A 7562-nucleotide genomic window follows, 5' to 3' on the forward strand; every position below is an offset into this window, starting at 1 on the left:
TCCATGAAATAGGAATTGTTTCAAAGCTACCTTATTGTGAATAAAAACGAAAAAAAAACAAAACAAACAAAAAAAACCCAGACATCTGTCAATACTCAAACGGTTTGTTAAAGAGACAGTTGCTAGGCGGCCTGCTGTGTTATTCACATGAGAAAGAATTGTGAATGTCAGAATATGCTACTTGGGGTTGAAAGGCTGGAATGTGGGGGAATAACCATGCGACGTCTGCTCTCTGCTGTGTTGGTGCAAGAGGGTGAACGCTGTACGAAGGCATGAATGTAATGTATATAAGAGACTAACTAAACCAAGTGCTGCATGGCTCGCATGGATACAACGTACCCCAGGGTCGCTCAAGTGAACTGGAGATCACATCTGGGCACACCATCCCTTTTGACCCCCACAAGTCTCATCTTCTCCAGCTATCTCTATACACTAGTGGTATACTTAAAGTGCCATTGCTCTATCTTTTGTGATGGAATCGCAGTACTATCATACTTTTACTGTGAAAGAACCAATGTACTGTTTTATTTAAGACGTGTTTGCATGAATATTCAAATCAGTTTTTTTTTTAATTTCTTGACTTCCCATTCTTTTTTTATTTGCAAAATATTCAGTGTTCCTTTAAAAGAAAAAAAAACATATCTACCGATGCATTTTCATTCTGAATGTACAATGATTTCTTGATTATGGTTACAGTGTAAGCAATCAAAGGTATTCCGGTTCAGATGAGCATGATGAGTTAATGTCATTTTGTTGTTTCAGAGAAGAGGTTTTATTTAAAAAAAAAAAATATGGAGGAGTTGAAATTAAATGGAGGAAATAATGTTGAAAAGCAGTAATTATATTCAAAAATTTTATAATGGCATATTTTTCAGTATTAAAGTGAAATGTTTCCAAATGATGGTTGTCACTGTCAGTTGCTGGGGTCTTTAATATTTTGGATGTAATTGACTGGATCAGATTTAGAGATTATTAAACACACAGTTTGAGATCACCCCCTCCCCCCACCTTCCTTTTCCTGGGATCTCAAAATCACTCATGGATATAAGTCATTTTTTTGTGTTGCAGATGTAGCACTGGGGATGATTTTTTTTTTTTTTTTTGAAATTCATGTAATTGACTCACCATAGAGCAGTCTCATTAAGCAGATTCTAGATTTGAATCGTCAGCACTTCAAGCCCAGATGCAGCACAAATACTGGCAGTCTTGTCTGCAGACAATTTAGCATCAGCATCTGTAGAAAATATTAAAACTAATTAGAGAAAGCAAGAATCCCAGAGGCTTTGTTTTTAATATTGCGACAGAATATATGAATAAATCCATCTGTTTTTAAAGGTTTCCCCTTTAGCTTCAGTTATCTCGCTGCAACAGCCACTGCATACAGCAGACAAAAGCCAAACAAGCAATACATGGAAACAAGTATATGTTTTATGCCTGGAAGTGGTGGAGAATGGTTTCCTACTGGCAGTCTGCAGCTGAGTCTTGTTATCAACGTGCAGGTTTTATATTTGAATCTAGGTGCTGAAATTGATTGAGATCTAAATTTGACATATACTGTATGTTCAATATGAGATTTCTGATTTGCATTCATTCTCAAAACGTCCCAGCAGGCTTGACACTGTGGTTCCCAGGTACACCGTCAAGGTTTTATCTGCTTGAGTTAAAGCTGAATTTGAGGTCACTGTCAAGGGACAATCTCTATGTAATAGATCATAGTGATGTGTGATCTTTTCCTATACACATGTCTTAGATGACAGTAAATAAAATCTAAACACACACAGACAAATACATCTGCTATTGACATGTCTATCCTAAAAAGAATTTATAGCGCTTATTGCAATTACCAGTGTTGGAAAATACACGGCTGGATAGTCTGCTTTTATCAGGGTTGTCTGTGGGAGAAAATAGGATGTGCTTGTGTTGCAAATTCAACATATTACGGGTTGACACTATTGGATTCTTTGTCTAATTCTACTTATTCTGCTTCCTCCTGTTGCTCTCTTTAGTGCCATATTGAGTTACTGCAGTGCAGTATATATCTGCAATCTTTTAATTCTCAACCACGATGTGAAAAACCACATCACTACAATGGATCCTGTCTTACTGTGCTATGGTCTGGGATGCTGATGGCCTTAGATTAAATTTCATGTTATAAATTCCTGGGTATACCTTGAAAATGAAATGATATGGATAGAATTATTGAGGTAGCACTAACAGGATTTAAGCTATGTGCACAACAGGAATAATATCTAGGCTAAATTTACACTCGATCATATGATATCTATCTTTATTATCTTGGTAAATGTCAGAGGCCTGGCTGAGATGGTGGCCATTATGTATTTCCTCTCTTCCACAGCTAAGTCCTGGGAGTGCTATTTGTATTTCACTTGCATCTTTCACTGTCATATATGTTGCTGCTAGAATATAGAGACAATATTAATTTAAATACAGAGAAAGATAGTATTAAATTATCTACCTAGCTTTCTATCTGTAGTGATGGGCGAATTTCTCCGGTTTCGTTTTGCCTAAAAATTTGTGAATTGCCCGTGAAGTCAATGGGTGTCAAAATTATTTTGATGCGCATACATTTTTGACACCTATTTCATCGAATGCATTTAAGTCAATGGGCAATGGCGTGCAACAATTTCTATGCACACGACTATTCTGACGCTCTGCCAAATCTTTCCGACGCGGCGGAATTTCTAACAGGCAAATTTTCTCCACGCTTTTGCACATTTATTCACTGGTGGTGAAACATGGAAGTTCTCCACAAATTTGCGCCTGCCGAATTTATTTGCCCATCACTACATCTGTACAGGATCTCCTATCTGGAATGCTTGGGACCAGACATTTTCCAAATAAGACAGCTTTCTGTAGTTAGGATCTCCATACCTTAAGGTTGCTAAATATAAATTAAATAAACCCAAAAGGATTATTTTGCCTCCAATAGAGGTTCATGCAGCTAAGATGCCCTCAAGTATACGGTAGTGTTTAATTATTACAGAAAAAAAGGAATCGTTTCTAAAAATTTGAATTATTTGCTTAAAATGTGCTCTATGGGAGATGTTCTTCCCTTAGTTTGGAGCTTTCTGGATAATAGGATCCCATATCTGTCTATATATTATATATATTGGCCACTGCACACCTATTCCCAGCATCACAGAAAATAAATGTATATCTCTGACAACAGTAGACCTTTGTGCTTTTTATAGAAATTCCTGCCTGTGAAGAGTACTAGGCACCATAGCATAGGTACACCATAATATATAGGTATAATATAAAGTGTGTTATTGACATAAATTACAGATCTTTTGAGCTTTGTGCTAACTGAAGTGAAAAGCATAGTGAAAGATGGAATGCAAACATTTAGGCAGTGCTTGAATGTTGTTAGAAAGAGACATGGATGAAATATAGATAGATTCATATTTTTTTTTTGATAGATATTTCATGCCTCCCACACACATTATTTTTAACAAAAACTGCAGAAACATATTTAAGGGGGGATGTAATTAAAAATCGCAAGTGTTATTTAAAGTGGTGTTTCACGTTGCTTGCAACGCAATATCATTCGCTGGCAAATATTAAATCTCTAAGAAAAAGTTAGCATTAACTCCTGCTCTGAAGTTTTGTTAAATATTTTGTCAATTTTCTATTGCAACATTTTATTACATAAACTGCGAATTGGTTTGCAACCCATTTGGTTGCAAATTTTGCCAGGAAGTCGTTGAGGTCTGGAAAAAAAAAAGTGCGCACAAAATGGTCTTTGCAAACTTTTTTTTCAAATCATATTACATTCCCACCATTAATGTCTAAAAAAAGACACTCTGACCACCCAAGTAGAAAAGGCATGAATATCCATATCCAGCTGTGCCTGGCTTGAGAAAATCCACAAACCATGACTGAAACATTGACCACAAAGAAGCTTTAGGGTTTTTAAGCAATGAACATTCCATACCTCCCAACTGTCCCGAATTAAAGCGGGCCAGTCCCGCTTTTGACAGCTCAACCCGCAGTCCCTCATTTGCACTAAAATGTCCCAACTTTTGATCTCCTGCACTGAACAGCCAGAAAAATATATAAAGTTTCTAACTTAATTGTTTTTTGAGAGCCCAGAATAGATAGATACTTTTGTAACAGTTTTAGATAAGAAGGTCTCTTGGGAGAACTAAGACTGCCATCTTAAAGGGCAATTCACCTTTTGTAGCAAAACTGTAATAACACATAAAGATCACAGAAATGTGTTCAAACTTTCATAACCTGGCAAATTGTATAACTTTTTGACATGGTAATTAGGGGGTGTGGCCACAGAAATGGGCATGGTCAAAAAATGTTGCCACGCTCCAGGCAGCAAATCTTTTTTGTTGCTCTTTCTGTTTCCAAAATGTTAGGAGGTATGTCATTCAGTGTTTTCTGTCACTATATCTATTTATTGCTACATCCCTCATTGTAAAGTTGCTCAATACTTTTTATACCCCTTACTGTTGTATGGTATGTTTTATGTTTATATATATATATATATATATATATATATATATATATATATATATATATATATATATATATATATATATATATATATATAAATTATATATAATGTAAATTAAATCCACTTGTACCTTGGTTAACCATAAACAGTCATAAGCAATAGCCAGTAGCAAATTGTAAAAAATATTTTACGCAGTATTGTAGTAAATATGAACAAAAAATCATTAGAAAGTTACTAAATTGGGAATAGTAGGCTTAAAGGCAGCATAGATATTTTGCTTTTTCAGTCTTTTAACATACACTGCGCACTGGTACAAACTATAAAATGTCCAACCATTTTCCACTAAGGGGTCATTAAATATTTCTGAGGCTCCGCTAAATCTATATTAAATTTGCAAAAAGGAAGAATTTTTTTGTGTTGCCCATAGTTACTACATAAAAAATGTTTACAATATAGTTAGCTCAAGATGTAATGTATAAAGGCTGGAGTGGCTGGATGTCTAACAGAACAGAACACAACTTCCTGCTTTTCAGCTCTCTAACTCTGAGTTACGCAGTGACTTTAAGGAGACCCACATGGGACATTGACAACTGTTCAGTGAGTTTGCAATTCATCCTCAGCATGCAGCTCAGATTCAAAGCAAACAGTTATGACCCATGTGCCCCCCCAAGTCACTGATTGGTTACTGCCTGGTAACCAATCAGTGGAAACAAGGGGCAGATTTACTAAAGGGCGAAGTGACTAACGCTGGCAACAATTCGCCAGCGTTACCGTTTGTAAGCACTTTGCAGATTTACTAAAGGGTGCAGGCGTAATTCGCTAGCGAAAAAGTCAGACGCTAGCACTCATTCACACTCTATCACCAGGCGAGTTTTTGCTCTGGCGAATGGACGTTACGCAAATTCCCTAAGATGCGTTTTTTACTGAACGTTAACTCTTTCGCCAGACTTGCCTTCACCAGCTCAGACCAGGCGAAGTGCATTGGAGTGCATCGATCTTCCTCAATCTTTTAGTGGAAAAAGTTTCTAAGTCCCAAAAAACGCTGGCGTCTTTTCCTTTTTTCATAGTGATAGCCTGCAAAAGTCCTTTGGGTAACTGGGTTCCCCCATACATAAACTATACAGTGGGCTCATGTGTAGGGCATTATAACAACTCTATTTTCTTTCCTAAGGTTCCCTGGACTTGTGTAATGTAATGTATTTGCTGCAACATATACATCCATGTAACTTTATAATTTCCCACCGTATGCAAAATAGCCTGAGCGAAGACCTCTAACGAAGTTGCGCTAGGCAAAATCGAACGCTAGCGCATCTTTGCTTTGATTGCCGACTTAACGCTAGTGAAAATTCACCAGCGTTCGGCGCCCTGGATGCAACTTCACATTTTAGTAAATTAGCGTTGTACTAGCGAATTAATGCCTGGCGAAGTGTTGCGCTGGCTGTGAAATTGTTGCTTCCAAATTTTCACTACTTAGTAAATTTACCCCTAAGAGAGCTGCAAAGCAGGTAGCAGCGTTTTGGCTTTTATGTTAGACATCCATTTACTCTAGCCATTATAGATTACATTTCAATGTGTCAGCTCAGAAAAGGTTCATTATAAGAGGTTCACCCACAGTACAGTTTTGCCATCATGTGGGACCAGTTTGTAGTGAAGGCTAAATGGCCAGCTCTCTAAGATATTGGCCCATTTGTAGATACGTTTAACTAGCTACATGGCATGTGATATTCAATACATGATTTATATTTTCAGCTTCAAAAAGATCCTGCTACTACTGAAAAAGGCCATAACAAGAGATTGGCTTGATTTATTATTTCAGTGAAGTATGGTTTATCCTTGGTTCAGTTTAAACTTTATATACAAATCATATTCCAGTTTCTCCACCAATAATTTATGCCATTTTTTATTTTATCTGATCAATTTCCATTGGAAACTAACTTACTGTAATATGTGTTCCTCAATTGGACTATATTAATACATAGACCAAAGATTGTCAGGGTTGTTGTTGAATGGAACTTATATATATATATATATATAAAATCCCTCTTTCTTACATTACTTGTCCTTTAACTGGACATAACCGGACAGATCATGAGTTTTTAATAGAAAATGTTGGGGGCATTATATATGACATCACTTGCTTAAGAAAACTAATTTAAATAACTCAAAGAGACCATCTCATCTATTTGACAGATATTTTCTTATTTTGTTATAGTTGATCTATAAACGTTTAAAAAAAATAAATAAAAAATTATTATGTATATATATATATATATATATATATATATATATATATATATATATATATATATATATATATATATATATATATATATATATATATATAAAACTAACAATATATATTAATTATAAATCTTTGTTCACCTATAGTTTTTAGTTTTTATAACTATACGCCTTAACACAGAGATCCAGGTGTTCTAGTTTTAATCATTTTAAAGTTGATTTCATTTTGTATTATCATGCCCCACATTTTTGCTAAAGGCTTTTTTATAATAGCTTCTTCTCTGACAGTTGTAAGCCCATTTACAGGGTATAGTGCATTCAATGAATTATAATAAATTCAGTCTCTTAGTTTCAGCTCACTTATGTATAATTCAATAATATTTCATAATTGCCTCATCTCATTGGCAATCTCTCATATTTGAGCATTGGAAATAAGTTCAAATTCACTCATTACTTCCTCTGTTTGCCTATCTAAAAATCAAGACTTAAATTCACTTTTGTGAGCTATACCTTTCCAGCATCCTGCTAAGATTTATATATGGGTATAATGCTGTTTATATGAAGTACCAGTTGTTTTCTGAATGTTTTCAGAAAGCATTCTACTTGCGTTGTACAGGTATTTACGTAAAGGCATTCTGCCATGGAAAAACTTTACAAAATATACAGCTACTTGTGTTACTACAATAGAATACTGCATTGAAATCTATTTTTCAAAAGAGAAAATTTTTTTTTTTTTAATTTAATTTTGATATCTGCCACTGGGGCTAAACATGTTGCCAGTTTTCCAGGTGCCCCCAGTCATGTGACTTGTGCTCTGATTAACTTCACTTATTCT

At 35.3% G+C, this 7562-nt stretch overlaps 1 protein-coding gene across 1 annotated transcript in view; it reads left to right on the forward strand.

The window, feature by feature from the left end:
- slitrk1.S (SLIT and NTRK like family member 1 S homeolog) overlaps positions 1 to 898 on the forward strand; it is a 3967-nt gene extending 3069 nt beyond the window's left edge. The window contains exon 1 of the mRNA XM_018249887.2: positions 1 to 898. This exon is cut by the window's left edge and continues 3069 nt beyond it. The gene's annotated coding sequence lies outside the window, so the exon portion shown is untranslated.
- Positions 899 to 7562: the final 6664 nt, after the last annotated feature.

This window comes from Xenopus laevis, chromosome 2S (assembly GCF_017654675.1).
Source record: "Xenopus laevis strain J_2021 chromosome 2S, Xenopus_laevis_v10.1, whole genome shotgun sequence".
Classification (NCBI taxonomy): Eukaryota; Metazoa; Chordata; class Amphibia; order Anura; family Pipidae; genus Xenopus; species Xenopus laevis.